The sequence below is a fragment of the Cnephaeus nilssonii genome, assembly GCF_951640355.1.
Source record: "Cnephaeus nilssonii genome assembly, chromosome: 4".
Classification (NCBI taxonomy): domain Eukaryota; kingdom Metazoa; phylum Chordata; class Mammalia; order Chiroptera; family Vespertilionidae; genus Cnephaeus; species Cnephaeus nilssonii.
In genome coordinates this window covers 20,225,324-20,250,194 of record NC_137075.1, presented here as the reverse complement: position 1 = coordinate 20,250,194, position 24,871 = coordinate 20,225,324, and the positions used below count along the sequence as shown (strand labels likewise).

At 39.0% G+C, this 24,871-nt stretch overlaps 1 protein-coding gene across 1 annotated transcript in view; it reads right to left on the bottom strand.

Moving 5' to 3' along the window:
- Positions 1-24,871, bottom strand: part of SLC25A21 (solute carrier family 25 member 21) — a 514,916-nt gene that overhangs the window by 112,200 nt on the left and 377,845 nt on the right. The gene's annotated exons all lie outside the window — the stretch shown is intronic.

Below are 24,871 nucleotides of genomic sequence, written 5' to 3'. Positions count from 1 at the left end.
AAGATACTTTTTCAAACAATGTAATAAAAATGTAAACTCAGCTGTTTCACAGACATAAAAGTGATTTATATCACATGTACTGTGCTCATGGAGTTTTTCTCCTTACACAATGGAAGTTTTATTTTAAGGAAAAGTTAATAATTAACAGCTAGAAAAATCCCACAATGCAAAGAAGTCAGCCATAGGGGATTAACCACCCCCCTTTGCTCTCCCACAAAAATCAGCCAATAAACCTGGTGAGAAAACGATGTGATATTTGAAAATTAAAAAGAGTCAACATTGGGATGGGCCTTCCCTTTGGTGGGGGTGGGGTGCGATAGGGAGTGGAGGGCAGCACCAGAAGTCTTCTGGGATCCGAAAATATTCTGGTTTTTGACCTGAGCGCAGTATACAGGGGTATCCAGCTTGTGAAAATTCACTGGAACTGTAAACGTAGGTGTACTTCCTGCATTATACTTCAATAAAACTGTTTAAAAGGAGATTGCATACTGTTTTGTTAATGATAGTATGAAAAAAATTTTAGTGTTACTAGATGAGTACTCTCTCTTTTATAAATACTCTGAGGTACAGTTAAGACCATCGACGAGTCCCCCACAGAACTATGTCACCAGAGAACTAAAAATTATGCCAGTGGCCTCATGGACGAGTCCCATGCTAAGGAGGCAGAGATTTTACATTTTAAGAGAGAGAAATGTGTGTGTGTGAAAGAGTGTGTATCTGCGATCTCATATCTGAAATCTTCACACACACAAAAAAGATCTTTTTGAAGAAACTTTAAAAGAAGTCTGTAAAATTCATATTTCTAGCAGAATTTTTAGATGGCTGTGAATCTGTTTTCTGTACATCCGGTTCCCAATTATTCCTGTTAATGGGAGGCAGACCACATGAGTAATTGAAAACCCACAGTCATAAGCTGGAACATACTCCTCCCCCATCAAAATGGGGGCCCGAGTATTAAATAAATAGAAAAATTGGTCTGTGTTTTAGTTGCTAATAAACTGTGAAATGTCCAAAGTGTAGGCAAGTGCAGAGCAAGCAAAGAACACCATCCAGCTAATGATCCTCTGAAAAATATAGCACTGGACACGTAAGTGGATTCCTTTATGTAGCAAAAACGTAATTTGTACATTTGCGCTGTGAATTTCGGTGTTTAAAAGTCTAAAGTTTAATCCATCAGCACAAAAACAATTACCACTTCCATTTGCCCAATATTTAGGGTGGGGCAATTGTAGGTTTATGCACAATTGTGAATACACAAAACACAGAGTTTATTCTTGCATTTTTATTTATTAATTATAGTATTATTTTCCATGCAAACAACTTTTGCCCCACCCTGTAATATTTATTCTCTCATTATAAAAAGAATGTATGCCCTAGTTTGGCTCAGTGGATAGAGCGTCGGCCTGCGAACTGAAAGGTTCCAGGTTCCATTCCGGTTAAGGGCACATGCCCAGGTTGCGGGCTCGATCCCCAGTGGGGGACTTGCAGGAGGCAGCTGATCAATGATTCTCTCTCATCATGGATGTTTCTATCTCTCTTTCCCTCTTCCTTCCTCTCTGAAATCAATATATATATATATATATATATATATATATATATATATATATATATATACACACACACACACACACACACATATATGTGTGTGTGTGTATATATATATATATATATATATATATATATATATATACATATATATAAAAGAATGTATAGGATTAATTTTTGGTATCATGCATTCTGAAAATAGTACTCAGTTGTCCAGCACCACAAGAATTTCCATCAAGGTAAATATTTTTACCACTATCACAGATCCTACCGCTTTTTACTCCCCATATCTTAAAGGCAGTTCTCTCCACTTCTCTCTTCATAAAATTCCTCTTTTATGTTCTTATTTATTAATCCTTGCCTTCCTATAGTGTCCTCACCCCCTGAAATGAGGTCTTACACAGGCTTTATTTCCCCCCAAAATATGACTAAAAATGAAAATATTATCTTTAAGCATACACATATGTACAAGCGTTTAGGTTAAACAAAATCAAAAGGTCTGGATGTGAACAGACAACATAAAGGCAAAGACACTGTGATCTGGTCACCTCTATACTGTGAAGGGAATGCAAAAGGAGAATCTCATAATCTGAAATCTCCTTATCAGCTGTTTACTGCGGGAAAATAGAGAGGATGGTGTGGGGGGAATGAGGATGAAAGCGATATACTGTATAGGCAAATTCTTTTGGTCCTGGCAAAGTCACTAATAGAAAAATCTGAATACATGTGCTAAGTGGAAGAACCTCAAAGCAGCGAACATGTCATTCTGTACCCCACCATCATCCTGAAGAAGCCTCTTCCCACACCTCTTTACTGTCTGCCCCTCCCCTGCCCCCAAACACACACAAAAATTCCCCAGACCATGATGGTCTCGTGCATGTCATGTTATTTGCAGTTAGGTGAAGAAGAAGGACAAGCATAAGTATGTGATGAACCCAAAGTTAATGGACCAACTGTTTTCAGAGTTACTTGTGTACATCCCCAGGGTCAAATTCAATCCTCAGAAATCCACGTGCAGTCTCCATAGAAATAACTGTAAACACCAAGCAGGGGAACATAGCTGCAGTCAGTCTTTTCTCTGTATTGACACATGGCCTTTATTCTCTCCTGGCTTTATCTGTGAATGGCAAGTTTTGGCTTGGTTTTATTTATACAATGGAACTTCATCAGCTCACACACACCTTCAAGAGACCCAGAGTAAAATACTCATTGTGGGGCTCAGTAAAGAAGTAGAAAAAAACCTGGCAAGAAGCAGCAAATCAAAGAAGTTCAGGAAACACATTTATTTTATTGGGCTATGAAAAAAATACAGACTTGGAAAGTGAACATGATGTTACCTCAAAGGAAAATAAATAGTTAATAGAGAAGAAGGTGTCAATCAGCAAGAATCAAGACAAATGCATAAAACAAGGTCGGTGGCCAAGGCTAGTGCAGATAAAATACCACACAGGCAATGAACACACAATCAGGGCTGGTGCCTGGGGGGTTAGCAGGGGAGTAGGAATCGATAACAAGTTGTTTCCTAGTTAGTGATGTTTATCTTTCCATTTCTCCCTAAAAATGTTTTCGTTTCCTCAAAAAAAGAAAGGAGAAAAAATTAAAATAACCCTCACTTTCAATGAAGTTTTAATAAAATGAATTGCAATATCTTTTAACAGACACACAATATGTAATATGCTTATTCAGACTGAAACAGCATTAAAATATGATTACTATATAATGAATCAAAAATTTAATTATATAGCTGCTTATCAATAGTGTATTTAAACATCCTAGTAAAATAAAACTCTTGTCCAGGTAATAAAAACTAAAGGTTTGTTTATGTCACTGGCTCATGCATAAAGTTGACTCAAAAATCGACATGAAAAATCTCATAATTTTCAAATGGTCCAAATTTTGCTTGCAGCATAAATGTATGCATTTGCTGCCGTTGTTTTTCCCATACACCATGCTTATATTATTGGAGGCGATTAGACCATTCTGGTGAAAGCTTTATTTATTATGACTTTGTGAATCAAGGGGAAATGAGGGAATTCTCAGGCCACCTATATAATTATAGCTTACTATAACAACTTTAAAGATACAGTAAATTCATCTATTTAAATTGCTCTTTCTGTTATGGGGGCTTTGAGAGAAACTGCTTTAAAAAAACAAAAACAAAATTAGCACATGATTTTAAAATGCTGCTGAGCAGTATTCAGCTTAGAAAACGCTTTACTTCATATGAAGTCCTAAGGATCCTAAGTAAAGTGGTCAGCTTGGTCCATTTAAGTTATAAGGAAGCCAACCCATTGTGATGAAGGTTTTGCCCCAGACAGTTTTGGGAGCTACAATGATTCCCAGGTCGATTTCGGAAGTCCAGCTTGGTGAGCTGAGACTGTAGCGCACCCGGCACCACAAATCTGCTTGCCTAACAGATTCTAGCATCAGTCCTTCTTGGGACGACCGGCAGCAGCTGACTGTTTGCCATGCAGAGATTCCTGGGACCAACCCAGAGGAGAAACCAGGAGCCAAGCTTATGGGATGAGTCGCTGAGCCTGGCAATGGCCGGGCTGCGCCTGAACACCAACGGGCAGTTCACGGAGCCCGGCTTGGAGGGCGCGCACCGGGAAGAGGAGCAGAACTCAGCGCCTGCAACACGCAGGTACTCAACCCCCTCAGAAACTAGAACCTCCTGCCCAGGAGCTCTTCCAGGGCATCAGTCCGGGAAAAATGATAAAGGACAACTTCCCTCGCTTATTGAGAAAGGAAAGTGTTGTACTACATAAATCGGAAGGGCCCACAAGCCACAAGCTCTACGTCAGTTAACTCTCAGAAGAGCTAACAAGTTGATACTCTAGGAGCAAAATAAAAATTCCATAAACACCCTAATTACCAATTCAGGAGCCATCTCTGCATGATGAAACACTATAACACTTTAAAATATAGGCAACCATTGCTACCATGGACGTGATGCAGAAAGGAATTAAGAATAAATGGATCTACGGAGGAATAAATTATGTGTTCCACTTAGTAAACCAAAAAATAGTATTTTCCTTTTTCAAAAAGATGGACCAATTCTATTTAAACAGCGTTAAAATTTTAAGTACAGTTTAGTTGCGTTCAACACACATTTGTCAAATTCCATCTGCGATTCGGCCATTGTGTCAGAAAAATGTTGATGCTTGGCTAAAGGGACACCAAGATGGGAACACTAAGATCTTGACCCTTGAATAGCTCACTGCTGCCTTGTGGTGACATGTTAATTGGTTTTAGGTGCATATTTAGTATATGATTCCTTGAAAAAGCTACCTCTCAGCTGCTGCAAAGCTTCTGACATCCCCAGTCTCTCTTTGGTCTGTTCACATCGTATGCCTGATACATAGCACACTTACACAAAACCTGCCCATATCCATGGGGTCAGTTAGTCCCAGTGATGACATTGAAAACTGAGCTAGTTGAATGTTCACATATCAGCTTTCTGAGGAGATACACAGTTTTTTCAAGGGAATTAGCCAATGAACTTTATTTAACTGCCTCAGGGTGCTGGACTCAGCTAGTAAACCTGGTTTCCATTTCTGGCTCTGTAGTCACCCCTTAGCAACTTTAACAAGTTGCTTATGTTTCTTCTCCCATTTATTTAACTCAAAGAAAAATAGGATCAGGGGTGTGTGTGTGTGTGTGTGTGTGTGTGTGTGTGTGTAGTGATAAAGAGAGGAATAGTAATAGCTGACCTGAACACTGCTAGGTGATATTAGATTAATATAAAATGCTTCTTTATTTTTTGGAGAAAAGATGGTAGGAAAAGAGTATTAGAGGTAATTTTAATTAATATCAAGTTAAAAATTAAAGCTAAGCATTGTTAATCTAACAATAGTTTAATGAACTACTTTAATAGATTATTCCCAGATGGGTAATATTTCCACTTATAGAAAGAATAACTTATTTTTTAAACCTTTCTAAGGCCTCATTTAAAAGAAACACAACAATCGAACTCTGTTGATACTTGGCTAAAGGCGAAACTGAAAACACACAACTCCTTAGCAGTTTAAAACTAGTTTTAAAAGTTTTGAAGCATTTTCTGTACATCTTCCTCGCCAACAATAAGTAAAAGTAACAAAAACAAAACACAAAACCAAAATATTTAAGAGTTCTTACTATATGTAAGGTACAGAGAACACTAGGAAAAAACAGATTATATTATTAGTACAAGTAATGTGGTTTGGTTTTTGCTTTGTTATTACCTAGAAAGTTTGCATGTAAATTCTACAGCAATGAATTTCTGCATGGTAGCATCTTCCTTTTCAAGGTTTTACTTACTTCAAAAGCCCCGTTGTAAACATAATTTGGGGTAGTGAAGTGGAGGGGTGTAGGCAGTGGGACGAATGAAGGGTGGAGCCTTAAAGAAATCGACACAAAAAGTTTTAATGTAGTTGATTCCAAACCTTATTTGAGAGGTCTGAACAGGATGAAAAGGTTTTCTCTATTCAGTAGTTTCACTTAATCCTCAGTCCAAACATTTGCCCCAATAAACATTAGATTATTTTTATGTTAGCTATAAAGCTGTCAGTCCTCAATAAACAGATACACTCCTAGTGGTTTTACCCTTGCTGTCAAAGAATTGTCAATATGCACACTGGCTCTTAAATTAAAACAAACACACAGGAAAAGAAATGTAAAATCGAATCCCACAGCAGAGTTTAACGGGAGGCTGTTGAAACCCTAAATAAATGATGGTCCAGATAGCCGATGGTGATTAGTTCAATATACTGTGATATAAAGTAGTCAATGCGTTGTTAGCACCTGACTGTCTCCTTAATGGAATGCTGTAACCTCTCCTATTCAGGTAAGCCAGACCTTTACTTTAGTGTGTCTCAATTAAATTTTATGTCTGATGTGTCCATCTGTTGTAAGAAAAGCAACAAGTTCACCGAAAGGGACACTTTGAAGATTTTTATTGCCTATGGCGACAGTTTACTTCTGTCTGGAAAGCCCCTTCATAGTTTTTGTGGCTCTTTCTCCTGCGGTTGAGAAAGGCTCTATATGAGACGTGAAGATTATTTTCCAACTGGTTGGATCTCTACCCTTTTTGCAGCTGGTTTCAGAAGGATTTTCCCACAAAGACTAATAGAATCATGTGACTGAGACAATAATTTTTGCTCGTTCAGTCCTTCCTTTCATTGCAGAATTAAGCTTTTAGAAGGTCAAAGCTGTCTTTTCCCCCCATATTCTGTGTGCTGCCTAATGGAGGACTGTGTACACATGGACAGCCACTAAGTACCGTGTGCTGGCTGAGTTATGTGTTCTTCTGAGACTGGTAAAGACACAGCGTAAATTTAGAAAATATGTAGATATCTGTTTTTATCTGTTCTTAGCTGGAATAATGCTGCTATTTGCCTGTCACCTCCTGTATAAAAAAGCTTTGGAAGCCGAAACCGGTTTGGCTCAGTGGATGGAGCGTCGGCCTGCAGACTGAAAGGTTCCAGGTTCGATTCCGGTCAAGGGCATGTACCTTGGTTGCGGGCACATCCCCAGTGGGGGGTGTGCAAGAGGCAGCTGGTCGATGTTTCTCTCTCATCGATGTTTCTGACTCTCTATCCCTCTCTCTTCCTCACTGTAATAAATCAATAAAATATATAAAAAAAAAAAAAAAAAAAAAAAAAAAAAGCTTTGGAAACTGTAGGGAATTGGGTCTCACACCAGAGAGAAATGAAGGAATACTTAATAATGTGACTGTCCACTATCACAAAAGGAAATATTCTTTTAATTTTGTTTTAAAATAAACAAATTAAAATTTCTGCCTGACATGAGTAGCTCTTTTGAGAGAGAGAGAGAGAGAGAGAGAGAGAGAGAGAGAGAGAGAGCAAAAGTCTTTTATATTAGAGGGTCCAAAATAAGAGAATAAAATAGGATGTGGGACACTTGAAATGTAACCTGGATGAATAAAGACTTTGAGGAGAGAGAGCTGAAGGCAAATATACTGGGAATCTTAAAGTCCTGATGAATACTCCTTTTGTTCTGTGTAATACATGTATGATCTTCCCTGCCAAGGCTGAAAGAAAATGGATTTCCCCAAGGAATGTCCCATCACTGGAGAAGAAATCGGTCATCAAAAGCCCTCATGTTCTGAGGAGGTGTAGCAAAAGATTAAATATTTAAGACAGGTGAAGGGGCAGGGGAAGACATGGAGACAGGGATGTAGAAAAGGTAAAATGTCAGCATCCTGAAAATGAGAGCTACACACACGAGAGGAGGAAATGAAAGTGTCAACTTTAAACCCCTGGTTTGTATTTTGTGGCCCTGAGCAATTTGGAGTTTAAGGAGAAAGAAGGGACATTCTGTTCACTGTGGTGGTGTTTCTATGTGTCAAACACGCATAGAAGAGCCTATGCCAAAATGTATTAAGTAGTGCCTCACTGTCCAGAAGGAACATGTGAAAAACCTAAAGGTCACATTGAGAGAAGACTTCAGTACCCTAGCAGACGTGACAAAGCAATTTGGTTTCTTAATTTTCCATTTATATTCTAAAATTTGCAACTATCCAGTCAGCCAAAGCAGAACAACTTCTATTTCTTTAAAAATAATGTAGAGATAAAGATCTGAAGCCAGATTACCTGAATTCAAATTCTTACAGTAATGAAACATTAGACAAGTTACATAAACGTTTTGGACTTGGTTGACACATGGATAAAACTGGAAGAATGATGGTTCCTCCCCCATAGATTGTTGTGAGAACTAACGAGTTAATGTATGTAAAGCACTTAGCAAAGTGACCAGCACCTGGTAAATGTTTTTAGTTGCTTAAAATGAGATTTTTAAAAAATTTATGATTTCTCTCATCAAAAAAATATGTATATTATTATTATTCCTGTCCTTGTTCAATCAAACAATTACAATATTGAGTACCCACTACTGCACAGTAGTAGGATAAAACTTGGTCCCTAATATTTAAGAACTTACAAAACAATTAACACATTACATGCTGACAACATAATATGTGGATTAAAAATCCACCTGTTTAGAGTATTATGCTAAGTGAAATAAGCCAGTCAGAGAAAGTTAAGTATCACTTGATATCACTCATATGTGTAATCTAATGAACAAAATAAACTAATGAGCAAAATAGATCCAGAGTCATAGAAGCATAGAACAGACTGACAAATTTCAGAGAATAGGCAGGGGGGAGGGTTGTGTGGCAAGAGATTAACCGGGAATTTATACGCATAGATGCATAGCCCATGGACACAGACGATAGTGTGGTGAAGTCCTGGGAGGGGTGGGGATGGGGTGGAGTGGGTCAATGGGGGAGGGGGGGGGCAAAAGGGACATCTGTAATACTTTCAATAATAAAGATAAAAAAACTACCTGTTGAATTCTTATTTTCTGGTATAGTATTTTTCAAGATTCCCATTTGATTAATTTTTAAAACAGATTTCATATATCTGGTGAAATTCCCCATGTTTTCTTTTACTTTTTAAAAACATATTTATTATATCTTTTAAAAGAATTCCCTGTTAAATGTACCATCATCATATGATCAAGCAATTCCATTTCTGCATATATATATCCAAAATAATTGAGAGCAGGGATTCAAAGAAAGTTTTGAACATGTATGTTCATAGCCAAAAGGTAAAAAAACACCCACATGACATATAAATGGATAAACAAAATGTGGTATATACACCAATGGGGTATTAGCCTGACAATGGAAGGAAATTCTGACACATGGTACAACATGAATGAATCTTAAAGACATTATGCAAGTGAAATAAGCCAGTCACATAAAAAGACAAATACTGTATGATTCCCCTTATATGAGGTACCTGAAGTAGTGAACTGCATAGAGACAGAAAGTAGAATAGTGGCTGCCAGGGGCTCAGGGGGAGAGAGAAACAGAGAGTTATTGTTTAATGGATACAGAGTTCAATTTGGGAAGATGAAAACATTCTGAAGATGAATGGTGGGGATGGTTTCACAACAAAATGAATGTACTTAATGCCACTGAGCATGGCTAAAATGGTAAATTTTATATTATGTCTAAGATGAAAATTAAATTAAAAAGTTCCTGTATGACAATTTAAAATTTTGAGTTACTTATTATATTTGTTTCTCTTGATATTCAATTATTTGGTGTTTTTCCCTATAAATCCCTGCAATTTTTTATTAAATGGGGACATTGTGCATAAAGGAAAAAATAAGAGCCTCTGGTTGACATCTTCCTCCAAAGAGGAATAAACTTTCTCCCAGCAAGCACATAGGGTTTAGCAGGTCACCCACCTTCGTCTTGTTGGGGATTGGATTTAGGCCTTGCTAGGCCTAAACAATGTGTTTATGTTTTTCCAAGATTTCTAGGGCAGAGCTCTTACTCTTGGGAGTGAACATCAGAGGTCTCCACTGAAAACCTGGAGTGTTTACCAGAATTCTTCTGTCTCCTCAGCATCATGGGGCTGCTGAAATGCAGCTTAAAACGTGGCAAGTGCCTCAAGAGGAAATCACAGTTAGATCTTTGGGTTCACTTCTCTGCAGTTTCCCTCTTCTATGGGATTTTTGATCCTCAGGTCCCAGCCGTTTGGTAACCTTGAATGCCAACTCTAATTCCTTTCCTCAACTTGGTCTCAACTCCCTCCCCAACCTTTCTCACAAGACTTACCAGAGCCTTTAGGGAAAAAGTCCGGGTGAATGTAGAACTCACTGAGGTGGGCTTCTTGTCCTTGGGTTTTGTAGCCCCTCATGAGTTCTATCTACTTTACCTCTCTAATGTCTTCAAAAAACAGTTTTGTGTAGTTTGTATAATATTTATAGTTGTTTTCAGCAGGATGGTTGTTTTGAAACAAGGTACTTTGTGGTTTCTGGGATCAAAAGTGTGTTAACATTGGCTTTCAACCAAAGAACTTGTATAGCATATATATACAACCCATGGCCACAGACAATATTGTGGTGAAGGCCTGGAGCGGTGGTCAGGGTGGGCTAGAAGGGGTCAATGGGGGAAATAAGGGGACATTTGTAATACTTTCAACAACAAAGATTTTTTTAAAAGTCTAACTCTTGATTTGTCTTTATTCTATTTTAAGATACACTTGTTTTGACTCTATTTCATATTTTTATTGACCAGAATATAGGTTTTTATTTATACTGTTTTGGGTCACTGTGCTTATTAAAGTCTAGGCAGTCAATGTCTTAAGTACAGCAGTGAAGACAAAACATGTTCTAAGCAATGGAGGTAGATGGTTTGCCTTTCACTTCAGTGTTCATCATCCTTCCAGTTTCCCCAACTAAAGCCCCTAAAAACCATCCAGCAACACTTGTCGACAGTAAGTCCTCTCAATCTAAAAACTATATGCCAAAATCCAAGCCTCTACCTGCAGAAACCTGCATGGCCATTAATAATATTTGACTATCTTCTTGAAACTGTTATAAAAATGCTATTTCTTGGAGATAGAGACAAATTATTGTCTCTAGAATCTTGGTCTTAAAGATACCACAGAGGTAATAAATTTTTCTTCATATGAATTTTGATTTGACTGTATTTATTGTCTGTATTAATGTGGCTAGAATAGCTGAGTATATGAAACCACCAATCATTCAATTAAATTCAGCAAACCTTAATCAGGTGATGATTATATACAAAGAACTGTGTGATACTTTTTAGGAGCCCCAAAGGTGATTTCATCAAAGTTCTACTTGTAGTTATGAATAATTAACTACACTATTTATGTACTCATTTACATACCATGTATTATACTGAGTGCTAGCAACATAGTCAAGTAGGTGTTATCTCCATATTACAAATGAAGAAATTGAAGTATAATGAGACCAAATAATTTGCCCAAGGTTCCAAAACTTATATGTGGGATTCTAATCCAGGTATACCTGAGTGCAAAGAGAAATGGTATCATGGAGGATCAAAGTGCCAAAAGAGAACAGATGGAGAAAATTATTTCCATTTTGGATTATGAGAGAAAGTATCAAAGAGAAGATAGCATATGGCCAGAATTTCCATAGCTGAACAAAAGGAAAAATACCATTCTTGGCTGATGAACACACACAGAAAAATTGTTTAAGGAGTTATAATTGGTCCAGAAGGGCTTGAAAATAAGATACATGGGATGACTCTAGTTCAGATAAAGCTTGAAAGATTCAAATCAGATATTGTGGGCCCCAAATAAATATGTTAAGTGTTTCAGATTTGCTTTTGTATATTATATTACCTAACTACTTCTGTGTAACAAATTTTCTGAACACTTAGTGGCAAAATTGCATTAGCACACAATTTATGTGCATCAGGAAATGGGGCATGGTTTAGCATGTGCCCCTGACTTAAGATTTCCCATGAGATTGCAGTCAACTACAGGCTGGACCTGAGGTCTTATCTGAAGGCTTGGTGGTGGAGGGTTCACCTCCAAGCTCATTCATGCAGTTGTTGGAAGGATCCAGTTCCTTGCAGGTTGTTGTTGGACTGAGGGCCTCAGTCCTCATTGGCTATTGGTCAGAGCTACCTTCAGCTCTTTGCCACATGGATTTCTCTATAGGAGAGCTTTCTTCAAAGGGATGGAAAAGCCAAAGACCAAAAGAGCAAGAAGAGTAAGACAGGGCCACCAAGACAAAAACCAATCTTTGATATAGTTACCTTAAAAAGTGATATCTCATCACTTCTGCCATAGTCTCTTCATTGGAAGAGAGTCAATAAGCCTAGTTCATGCTCAAAGTGTACAGAGCATAAACACAAGAAGGTGGGGATCACTGGGTGATCATGGTGGCAGCCTAGCATAGGGATCAATGGGAAATCATCAAAGGTCTCTGAATGTGCAAGTGGCATAATTTGTCCATCACCAGACATATATGCCCCCAAACTAGAAAATCATTTGAAATTTCTCCTTCTCACTCAAACCTATATCCATTGTTGAATGATTCCAAGAAGTTTGTCATCATATTTTCTAATGGCACATAAAATAATAGAATATCTTACAATCTTCAGTGTCTCAGATTTTATGCAAAAGAATAAGAGGCCTGTGGTGGCTTCTGAGAAAGCAGTTTGCAAATATGGGAGTAGACAAAAGCCAGATCACGGGGATTAAGGAGTGAACAAGTGATTAAGAAACATTTTTGAAGTCTAACACATGTTTTATTTTACACATGAAGCCAGATCTTTAGTTACTGATACAGTAGTGCTTTCCACATCTCCAGTTACCCATGATCAACCATGGTCTGTAATATTAAATGGACAATTAGAGAAATAAAAATTCCTGAGTTTTAAATTGTGCACCATTCTGAGTAGTGTGATGAAATCTGACAACATCCCACTCCATCCCACCTGGGACATGAATCATCCCTTTGTCCAGTGCGCCCATACTGGATATGCTACCCGCCCATTGGTCACTTAGTAGCCCTTTTGGTTATCAGATCGATTGTCATGGTATGGCAGTGATTATGTTCAAATAACCCTCACTTTACTTAAGAACAGCCCCAAAGCACAAGAGTAGTGATGCTGGCAATTCAGATATGTCAAAGAGAAGCCGTAAAGTGCTTCCTTTAAGTGAAAAGGTGAAAGTCCTTGACTTACTGAGGAAAGAAAAAAATCATATGTTGACATTGCTAAGGTCTATGTAAGAAGAAATCTTCCATCTGTGAAATAACCTAATTTATAGATTAAACTTTATCATAGTTATGTATGTATAGGAGAAAACAGTACTGATAGGGCTCAGTACTATCCATAGTTTCAGGCATACGCTGTTACTGTATGTCCTATTGCTTAATGGATTACATTAAAATACTCTTTTAATTTTGGTTCCTTTATAAATAGTGTCAACTTCTGGAAATTTTGTTATTTATATTATAAAATGCACATTGACCTGTTCACTGAAACTTTAAAGGATACAAAATGGTAATGACACTAGAGCACATTATTTTTATTGGTTGGTTTGTTTTAATATGTTTTTATTGATTTTAGAGAGAGCCAAAGGGAGAGGGAGAGAGAGAGAGAGAGAGAGAAACATCGATGTGAGAGAGAAATATCAATTGGTTGCTTCCTGGTTGCCTCCTGTATGCACCCCTATCACTCTTACCACTTTTACCAGGGCTCGAACTGCAACCTGGGTACGTGCCCTGATCGGGAATTGAACCAATGACCTTTTGGTGCATGGGTCGATGCTCAACCAACAGAGCCACACTGGCCAGGCCCAGAGCTCATTTTTTTTTCTTTCATTTGGTTCTTGATTCTTCTAATTTAAGAAGGCTTAATGTAAAGAAATCAAAGAACTCATTAATCTAACACAAACTTACAAAGTCTCATTAAGAGTTTTCAAAGCTCATCTCACACTGTATCTCATTTTTTTGTTACTACTGAGATTGTGTCTGCATTAGAATTTCTTGTACTGGGGCTTTATTTTCATATGAGTTCTCTATAGTTAGATAGGAGAATTATGAACATAGTGTATATTAGCAGGAGAACAAGGCCACTGCATATAGCAGGCATATGCTTTAAGTCTTAGTGCCCACATATTTCAACATATATTGCAATTAAAAGATAGTTTTCACCATTTCTGACAATTCATCCAAGGAATTTTGGTTAAATGCCTTATTTTGTATTTCATAAGGTTTTCCTGATTATTACCCACTGCTCAAGTTGAGTTAGGCAAAGATACCAACAGGTCAATTAACTGAATTTAGCTTATTCATTGAGCCTTAACCTTAAACTGAATCCTGTAACTTCCTTTTAGAGTTGGCTCTGTCCTAAGGATCATGGGCCTCTATCTTGGTCTCATGGGATGATGGTGCCACACTTCAAAACACATTTTAGTCCAACTTCATTTGTTCAAGATACCATTAAAAATGATATTTTTAGCATTGGCTGGTGTGGCTTAGTTGGTTGGGTGTTGTCCCATGTACCAGGCGGTTGCCAGTTCAATTTCTGGTCAAGAGCACATGCCCGGGTTTTGGGCTCTGTCCCAGGTAGGTAGTGTGCAGGAGGCAGCTGATTGATGTTGTGCTCTCACATCGGTTTGTCTCCCTCTCTCCCTCACCCTTCCTATCTCTCTCTAAAAATCAATAAACTAGTCTTTAAGAAAAAGATTATACCTTTGTATTATGTGAGTGCTTATCTTAGGATCCCATCTATTATTCTGGGGATCTCACTAAACTCCTTTCTGCTGAAGTTTTCTGGTTTGTAGAATGTAACCAACCATACCATCTCTACCCTACCTCTTCCAAATGCTATCCAGCCAAGTCAGATGAGATATGTGATTGCTTTGAACCCACATTAATGGAAAAGGTGTAAATCTTAGGTGTTGCTTCTATTATTACTAATATCACTGTTAGGTTATTGATAGAGTAGGGTGCACGGTATAGGATGCAGAAGATTTCAGATGAGTCCCCATACCAGCTGTGAGATGATGGGAAAGTCCCTTAACATTTTATCAGTTTCTTGACTAGAAAACTAGAATCCATACTCCCCACATTCTTACCTGCCAGTATCAAGTGAGGTAATGCATGTGGACACATTCCATAAACAGTAAATGGCTAACATGGTAACAATAGTTCTGAATATAATCACTATTATATCAATAATGTCTGAATTTTCTCCTTTCCTCCAGTTTCAAGTCCCCTGAAAGACCTAGAGGGAAGGTAAAGCTAAAACTATGAGACTAGACAAAAAATACATGGACCAGTGATGAAAGTAATCAATTGGGTGATTAAACAGATTCCTAAGCAGGAACTGAATAAAAGCTTATCATAATTAATTCTCATGGATTCTCCAATGGGACCTGACTCATGGGACTTACAGAGAAAATGTAGCAATCTAATCTATAAGCAATTCAATTATAATTAAATACATGTATGTGTATGTGTGTATATATAACTTATGTTACCTTTAATTTCTGAGGAAAATAAAATGAGACCAAATTTGCATATGACCAGGAATAGAAGATCCTACCAAAAGATAGTATATCAAATGGTGTAATTCCACAAAATCAGAGACACTAGATGAAATCAATGACAAAGATAAAATATTAACTTCTTTAACTTTGTCTATGGTATTTCAAATAATGCCTAAGTTACTTCCTACAATAAGAGAATTAGAAAAAGGTAGAAGAATTTTTAGGAGATTTTCTTTCTCAGTCTCATCTGGAAATGTTCAGTTTAACCACCACTAGAAAAAAAGATTTTGTTTTTGGTAAAGACGTTCTTTTTCCCGAGGTGACTATGATTCCAGCCCATCAGAAATCCAGAGTAACTCAAAATATTTCCAGTGGGATATCTCCCATTGACTATGGAATCTCCTCACCTCCCATTAACACTCTATAAAACATGGGGACTATCTGCTCAGGCTCCGAACTGAGACACAAACCTTCCCGAAAGACAACTACTTCCACCCAAACAACTGGTCCTCCTTTCCTCCTTGTCAGCACTGAACGCCAAGAGAGGCTGTGTTTGGTCTCTTAATCAGGCCTTGCTGACGGGATGACATCCCTGCAAACGTTTTCACTTACTCTTTGGCAACAGTTAAATCCTTGCCAAAGGCCAGTCAGTAATTCAGAAAACACTGTTAGTAAAAGGCTGGGGGAGTCAGAGTGTGACTGTCAGCTAGCAATCTGTGGTGATGACAGGAGGGAAATCTAGGAGCTGAAACCATTTTAAAGGTCACTCTGTGGGCAGAACTGAAGACCTCTGATTTAGTAAAGGAAACAGAAACCTGGGACATTGAAGTGCTGAGGATGCGGCTTTCTGAGCACTCTGAAAAGTCATTATCCACTCCTGATTGTAAAAACTGCTTTACAGCCTAATACAGCTTAATTAACAACTATTTGCCTTAGCACTGGTGTAAAATAATCTGGTAAAATAGAAATGTCAAATAATGTACCAATAGTTCAATTGCCCAGCTTTAAAAAAAAATATTGAAATAAGCTACTGTCTATGCTTCTTCAATATTCTTCCTCCTAATCCTTTATCCTTTCATTTTCAACCTTGAATTGCTAAATAACCAGAGTTTAAAATTCTTAGTAACACAGCATAAGCTTTCTGTGAAAAGCAATTATATATATACTAGAGGCCCGGTGCACGAAATTCATGCATGGAGGGGGGGTGTCCCTCAGCCCAGCCTGCACCCTCTCCAATCTGGGACCCCTCAGGGGATGTCTGACTGCCAGTTTAGGCCCGATCCCTATGGTATCCCTATGGGATTGGGCCTAAATTAGCAGTAGGACATCCTCTCACAATCTGGGACCACAGGATCCTAACCGCTTGCCTGCCTGCCTGCCTGCCTGATTGCCCCTAACTGCTCCCATGCTGGCCTGATTGCCCCTAACCACTCCCATGCTGGCCTGATTGCCCCCTAACCACTCCCATGCCGACCTGATCACCCCCAACTGCCCTCCCCTGCTGGCCTGATCTCCTCCAACTGCCCTCCTCTGCCGGCCTGATCACCCTCTAACTGCTTGCTCCCCTACCAGCCTGATTGCCCCTAACTGCTTGCTCCCCTGCCGGCCTGATTGCCCCTAACCGCCTCTGCCTGGGCCCCCGCCACTGTGGCTTTGTCCGGAAGGAAGTCAGATGTCTGGAAGATGTCCAGTCGACCCAGTCTAATTAGCATATTACCCTTTTATTAATATATATATATATATATATATATATATATATATATATATATTATGACTGCAAATTTATGAGGATAATATACTAATGTATTTATAAACTAGTGGCCCAGTACATGAAATTCGTGCACAGCAGGGGGGGGGGGAGATTCCCTCAGTCCAGCCTGCACCCTCTCCAATTGGGGACCCCTTGGGGGATGTCCGACCACTGGCGGTCGGACATCCCTCTCGCAATCTGGGATCACTGGCTCCTAACCACTCACCTGTCTGCCTGCCTGATCGCCCCTAACTGCCTCTGCCTGCCTGCCTGATTGCTCCTAACCCCTCTGCCTGCCTAATCGCCCCTAACCTCTCTGCCTGCCTGCCTGATCACTCCTAACTGCCCTCCCCTGCTGGCCTGATCTCAACCCCCAACTGCCCTCCCTTGCTGGCCTGATCTCACCCCCAACTGCCCTCCCCCACTGACCTAATCTCACCCCAAACTGCTCTTCCCTGCCAGCCTGATCGCTCCTAACGGCCTCTGGCTTGGCCCCCACCACCATGGCTTTGTCCAGAAGGAAGTCGGATGTCCGGAAGATGGCCAGTCGACCTGGTCTAATTAGCATATTACCCTTTTAGTAGTATAGATAGATTATATAGGATAGGATTGCTTAAATGGGGGGAAAAGCCTTTTTCATCAGGAGGAGATGCTCTTGCCAGACAAAAATACATAATCCCTCTATCGGGACTGATAGCCAGCCATATGCATTATACTGCCAAACCGGTCATTAAAAAATTGAACCGCTCTCTTACACCTTACACCAAACAGCTGTTGCCCTTAAAACCCTTCCTCAGGCCCCACCTTAGGTTCTGCCTTCACAGTTCATCCAGATTAGGTTTTGATTGGTTGGTTTCTATGCCAGTCAGCGTCAAAAGCTCCACCTCCTAGGCAGCCATTGGCTCCTCATGCTTCACCCAGATTTGGTTCTGATTGGTCGGTTTCTATGCCAGTCAGTGTCTCTGGGCCTATCAACGGGCCTGATCAGAGAGGCGGGGCTGATAAGCAGCCCCAGCAGAGGCCGGAGAGAAAGAGAGGTGTGGCTGCTAGCCAGGCCCTGAGAGAAAGAGAGAGGCAAGGGCTGATCAACAGCTGCCACGGAGGCTATGGATCAGACCCTGCTTCTCCTGCCAGGCCTCTCTTCGGGCCTGATCTGCAGCCCCCTCGGCAGTCAGTGCTGGGTCACAGTGCCCACAGCAGCACCAGTCAACCCAGCACTGACTGCTGGTTGGTTGAGCCTTTGGTCATTTTGGATGTTACGGACCCTGGGTTTTTATATATTAGGATCATTTTTAAAAGGAACACAGATTATTCAAGAAAAATAATAGTAGGCCCATGATTAAATTTAGATCACCTATTTTCTCTCTTTCCAAAACAGAAGTAGACTTAGAAGAAGAAATGTCTTCGGTCTACTTGATGCCATACATATTCTGGACTAGGGTCCCTCACTTATAAGACCTGCCAGACAGATTTGCTACAGTTTATTCTCCAAACTCTCACATTCTGTGTTATTTTTTTTCTGGTTTCATTTTTTTCCCTAGCTAAAGAGGACACTTGTGCCATCATTCAGAAGCTCAGGCAAGCAGGGCTGAACTCTGTAATGTGGCAGCAAGAGCAGCTGGAACTTCCCACTCTCCTCCTCCTACTCACATAACAAAGGAGCAGAGATGTAAAGAATAGCATGGTGACTATAGTTACCAATACTTTATGGTATACTTGAAAGTTGCCAAGAGAGTAGATCTTAAATGTTCTCACCACACACAAAAATACAGTAATTATGTGAGGTGATGGAGGTGTTAACCAACCCCATTGTGGTAATCATTTCTCAATATATATGTGTGTATCAAACCAGCACATTGTACACCTTAAACTCACACAATGTTACATGTCAATTATAGATCAATAAAGCTGGAAACAAAACAAAAAGGAGCGCTCAAAGGAGGTCCAATGGGTCCCAGGAAGGGCTCTTTGGTAAAACAAAAAGGAAGGGAGATAAGGCACTCAAGGCACCAGGAAACTCATCACAGAAGTCATAGTGCACATCTGGAGCCTGCCAAACAATGAATTCCCTTGGGCAAACCCAGTCAATACCCAATGATCCACACACACTTGATCTGCACTGCAAATTATCCGTTGAGGGGCCTGGAGTACATTCTGTAATTATTCATCAGAGTGAAAATGTATTGGTTAAGGGCAGTGAGTCCAGAGTGACCCATTACTCGGCTGTATGTGAACGCCACTGGATCTGTAGGCAGATAAGAAGGACCAGCCCCAGGATCTGGGGAACAGTAATGCCAAGAACCACTCGCTTTCTCCTATTTGGCAATGCTGGGTAGATGAGTTGGTTTCTGTTGGGTGATGAAGGGGAAGAAAGAAAAAGCAACAGCACCTACTGGGCCTTGTGAAGTTGGAACTTGGTTTAGGTGGTGAAGCCGCTGATTACTCAAATAACCAATATTCCTGGCTGTGGGTTAGGTTTAGCTCCTCCCCTGTCTCTTCACAACCATGGTTCTCTTCGCTTCCATGCGACAGTGAGGGACAGTTTCCAGAGACTACTTTACTCAGGGGAGTTTTTATAGGGGTAGGTTTCTCTATTTTCAGAGGTCTTTTCTATTCTCAGGGTGGTTTTCAAAGTCACCTGGCCACGTTAGATTACATATGTCACTTTTTAAAAAGTAGAGCCACTAAGACACCAAATTAAGCCAACGATCTTGGGGTGATTTCACCTGTAAAAAGAATGTCCAAATCTTACCAGGTTGTTGTTGATTTTGAATTGTAGACACTCCACTTCCTTTGTCTGTGTCAAAAGCCACTCATTCCCTTTCTTAATGAAAACAAGAGGGAGTGATTATACCTCCTGGGGCTGTGCCATTTATGCTGTCTGAAAGGCACTGGAATGAGTGGCACATTATCTCACACATCTGGAGTTTACCAAATTAGCCAATTATGCTGGAGCTCATAAAACAAGGCCTTAAATGTCATTTAACTAGAAAATATTATAATCACCAAGTGGTCTGATTGTAAGATGATACTTGGGGCAGCATCAGTGGTTACAGAAAACAAATCATGAAACAAAACACAGTTCAAATGCCCCCCAAATGCAACCACATATTTTCTACTTTCTGAAGAATACCGTATTTCTGAAGGCACCAGCAATCAACATGTTTCTCATTTGAAACTAAGTTTAATCTAACCTAGTTGTTTCCTAGTTATTTGCCTTCGGCAAACCAATGCCTGAGAATTTTTCTCATAAGAAAACTAAGGAGCATGCAGGATGAGAATAGACTGATGGAAAACCATGCATGTTTCAGAGAGATGGAGCTATCTGCAAGGGATGGGCAACGATTGGATTAAGTCTTGAGTTGTTAGAGATTTGTGGTGCTGCTTCAGAATCAACAAGATTTGGTTGACTGAACATATACTGGTCTCTCAGAGCTTGCAGACTTCACTTGAAGAAGGAGATTAAAGCTACTCTAAATTGCTATGTGATTTGAGGGAGGGTATATACCAAAGGTATTTAAAAATTGGGGTTTTATAGCCACTACTTCCACACTATCTTCTTTACATTCAATAAATACCAACAAAATTTGGTGTTTAGTGAAAGGTGATAGAGTGTAAGGAAAAGACCATGGTATGCCAGTAACACCTGGGTGACTTCGGGCAAGTTATTTATTTCTCAGATCTTCAGTTACTTCATACAAAAGACAGACATAATTATGCTGTGTTGAGTTGAGAACACTGCGGTGTTGAGAATCCTATATAATAAAAGGTTAATAAGCAAATTGACTGAGCAGGCCTAAGCTGTCAGTCAGACATCCCCCAAGGGCTCCCAGATTGTAAGAGGGTACAGGCTGGGCTAAGGGACCCCCCCGCCCCTGAGTGCACATATTTTGTGCACCGGGCCTCTAGTCATGAATAAAAAAGTCCCTAGCATAGTGCCTGTACATTGAAGAAAATAAGCATTCATTTTTTTGTCTTTACTTATGTCACCAGAATATCTTAAGTTCTGTTTAACACGTTTTTTTCTCTTTATTTTAGGAGGAGTGGCCACTAGGCACTTTCAGGGGAGGGAGAGTAAGGAGGTAGGCAGTTCCAGGTGTGTTTTTTTGTTTGTTTGTTTGTTTTTCAGCATATTTATAATCCCCTCACCCATCTGGGAACATCTCAATCACTTGCTTCAGAAGAAGGACAAGTATGAAAGAGACTAGAAAAACATCCCCGAGAGACTCTGGAACAACTGGAAGTGAGGCATGATGCATGAACTTAGAGTAAATAGAGACACCAGCCACTTTTGGCTAGGAGAGTACAAAACAAACCTTATTGGTTTTAAAGGCACCTTATCAACTAAGCTAAATCTTGTGTTTCTCTGGGCTCACAATTACAGTAGATGGACTAGTTACTTATTTTTGCTAAACCAGAGAAAGATGAAGGATCATGGTGACGAAGAGGTACGCTCAATAGTGACAAATTCCTTGCCTCTGAGTGCTCTCTTCTTTTTTAGATAAAACAGTGATGGCCTCTTTGGTAAAATCTAACTAAACAAGGTGATTTCATATTACGACGGAAACCCTTACTCAGAATTTGGAAGGTATTTATTTTTTACTTAAATTAATTTTACCTCTGTAAAGCTGGGTTGAAAAAACTGTGTCTTTAATAAAAGTACTATGTATCTATGATTTTATGAAGAAAAAGAATATCAGAAACAATAAAAGGTTTTGGACCCTGGTGACTGAGCTATTGTCTCTAGGAAATGTGAAATCTGGGGAGAGAGGTGCAGAATTGCATCAGAACCACTACTTCACTTTCTTACAGAAGGGAGATGGGATATATGTGCAGGTTCTAAGTGTCTTAACAGAGTTTAATGTTTTCTAATGACATAAAAGGACTAGCTTTCAGAACCTTGAATTTGAGGGAGATAGGAATACTCAGGAGACAGGAGTTCTCCTAAATATGCTAATAGTCAAATGGACCAGTGCTTCCTCCTTGAGGACCACAGACCAAACTGGTGTCCATGTACCTGAGTGACAAGAACATCTTTGAAAGCTCAGTGTACTCTAAAAGTCAAGTAAGAAAATAAAAAGGAACTGCTATTGCTAGCAAAAAAAATAAAAAAAATCAACACGGTATGTGTTTAAAGGCTTTCTTTTCTTTTTAACCTTAGGCAATGAAATGCTCTTATTCTGTATCAAACATAACAGGCAGCTTTTTCTCTTACAAACATTTCCATCTCTAAGAGAGGAGTGTTCTGGCTTTTGGCTAACATCATGTCCATATCTAACGGCAGTACAGACAGAATGCCAATTTGCTGTAGAAGCAATTATACATACAGTCTAGTAAAAGGCCAATTTTACTATGTAAGGACCACACATACTGCATGTTTGTTATATTATTTGATATCAAAGCAGAAACATCAAATTCTTCCTAAAACACACATGAAATAAAGAGCCTGGCTAAGGAACTCCCACATCTAATTCAGAGATATCTGTTACAGTTTACAGAACTTGGCAATGCTGACACTACTGTTTTACTGGAAAGAGACACGTTTATTGATTACATAATATACTATGACTTCTTTACATAAATCTTGGGTAAAATGAGCATAATTTTGATACTAATTGCTATAAAACAGGTACACTATCAATGTATGACCCTTAGGTATCACATCACCAGTGTAACAGCAAGAACTTGCCAATCCTATGCCACTAGGTGACCTCAAAATATTTAATCAGGCATCAAGATTATTATCATAACTTAAGAGGGGTGGTCTATAGCAAGAATTATCATCTCTGTTTCACTTTGAATCGTTATGATGTTGGTGTGATTCATTCATTTGTTCATTGCGCAATTGCTATCTCTACTCAGTGCCAAATACAGGCCTCAGGGATACAGAGCTAAATGAGACACGGCCTTTAGGGAAATACATTCTTGAGGTGGGAGAGGGGAACCAGAAAATGAACACAATAAATCAGGGCAATGAATACTATATTTTATATAGCATATGTAAATAAAGACTCATAGAGAAAGCATGTGGTAGAGGAAAGACCGTCCGAGAGAGTGAAACTGAGGATAGCCTGGAATGAGGAGCGGCAGTTTCTTGTGTGGATTAGGGGGCTGGTCCTTCAGGAGTAGGGAATGGCATGCAAAGCCCTGAGAGTGTGAGAGAGCAGGGGGCTGAAACGCTTGCTGTCACCGGAGCAGATGTGTGAATGAGAAATGAGCCTGGAGAAGAAGGGATGCCACATGAGAAGGGCTCAGCACAGCATGATGAAGAGGGCATATTTTCACATATCCCCAAGTACTCTAGATAAAAAAAATGAAAACAGTATGATACTGCATAGAGATAGATAAATTAATAAGACAGAACAGGAAGAGGAGAAACAGACTAGGAAAATTAGATGACATGTGTGAAAGTTTAATAGTGAGTAAAGGATGGATTTTTCAACAAGTGGTGTTGGGACAATTGACTAACCACGTGAAAGTAAAATTTAATTCCTATCTACCACACTGGACATGAAAAAATATTCTTAAATGGATGAAAGATTTAAATGTAAAGTACCAGAAGAAAATGTTTATAATCTTGGGATTAAGGGATGACCTTCTTTTCAAATTTGACATCAAGATCACAAAGCAAATTTTACAAAGCAAAACAGACAGATATAATCACAATCCTCAAAAAATACAAACTTTTGAAAGGTGTAAGACACTATAGTTGTAAGAAAAATGACAAGTTAGGAAAAATATTTGCATTGTATGTAATGGTCAAAAGATTAGCACCTATAATAATATACTGAGTTCCTACTAATCAATAAAACATCACCTAACAGAAATGGGCAAAGGACACAGATAAGCAATTCATGAAAGAAATGATACTTTATGATACAAAAGTATGCTCAATTCCCATTACATCAAAGAAATACTATAGTTTTACTTTTCACCTATTAGATGACAAGCAAGAGATGCATGTGAGGGACAGATAACCCAAGTAATGGTTATAATGCCCAGGGTTTGACAGGGTATGAAAAATGAGAATTCAAACACTAACAGTATCAAATCATTATGTCCTTTTTGCAAGGTAATTTGGTAACATCCATATCTTTGTTATATAGAAATATATACATAGATACACAAGAATATTTATTGCACTGTTGTTCATAAGAGTGAAAATCTGAAAACAACGTAATGGTCCACAAAAAGGATTAATTTAATAAATTGCAGCCAGTAGATAAATAAATTACTATGCTGCTGTTGAAAAGAATATACTGGCATGGAAAGATGTTCATGATATATATTTAACTGAAATAAACAATTAGCAGAACAGTATCCACAGTACAATCTGCCAAGAGAGATAGTGAACTACAGCAGTTAGCAGCATGGGTGTTGGGCTCAAGTAGACCTAGATTTGAGTCCCAGCTCCACTGCTAACCAGATATGTGAAAATTATTAACTTCTCTGAGTCTTGGTTTCTTCATGGATTCTAATAGGACTTACCTCTCAGAGTTAAAAGGAGAATTGCTAGTACATGGTGAGGCTAAATATACTAGTTATTAGTGTTACTGTTACCATTTTTCTATAATTATTTTCAACCAATTCTCTTATGAAAACAACTTCAAGAAATGCAATCTCATATCCTTTGGAAGATTATGCTGGATAAGGTCTTTAACTGAATTTATACATCAAAGACAATTTTAGCTTATATAACCAAAATATTGTATTATTTGTTCAC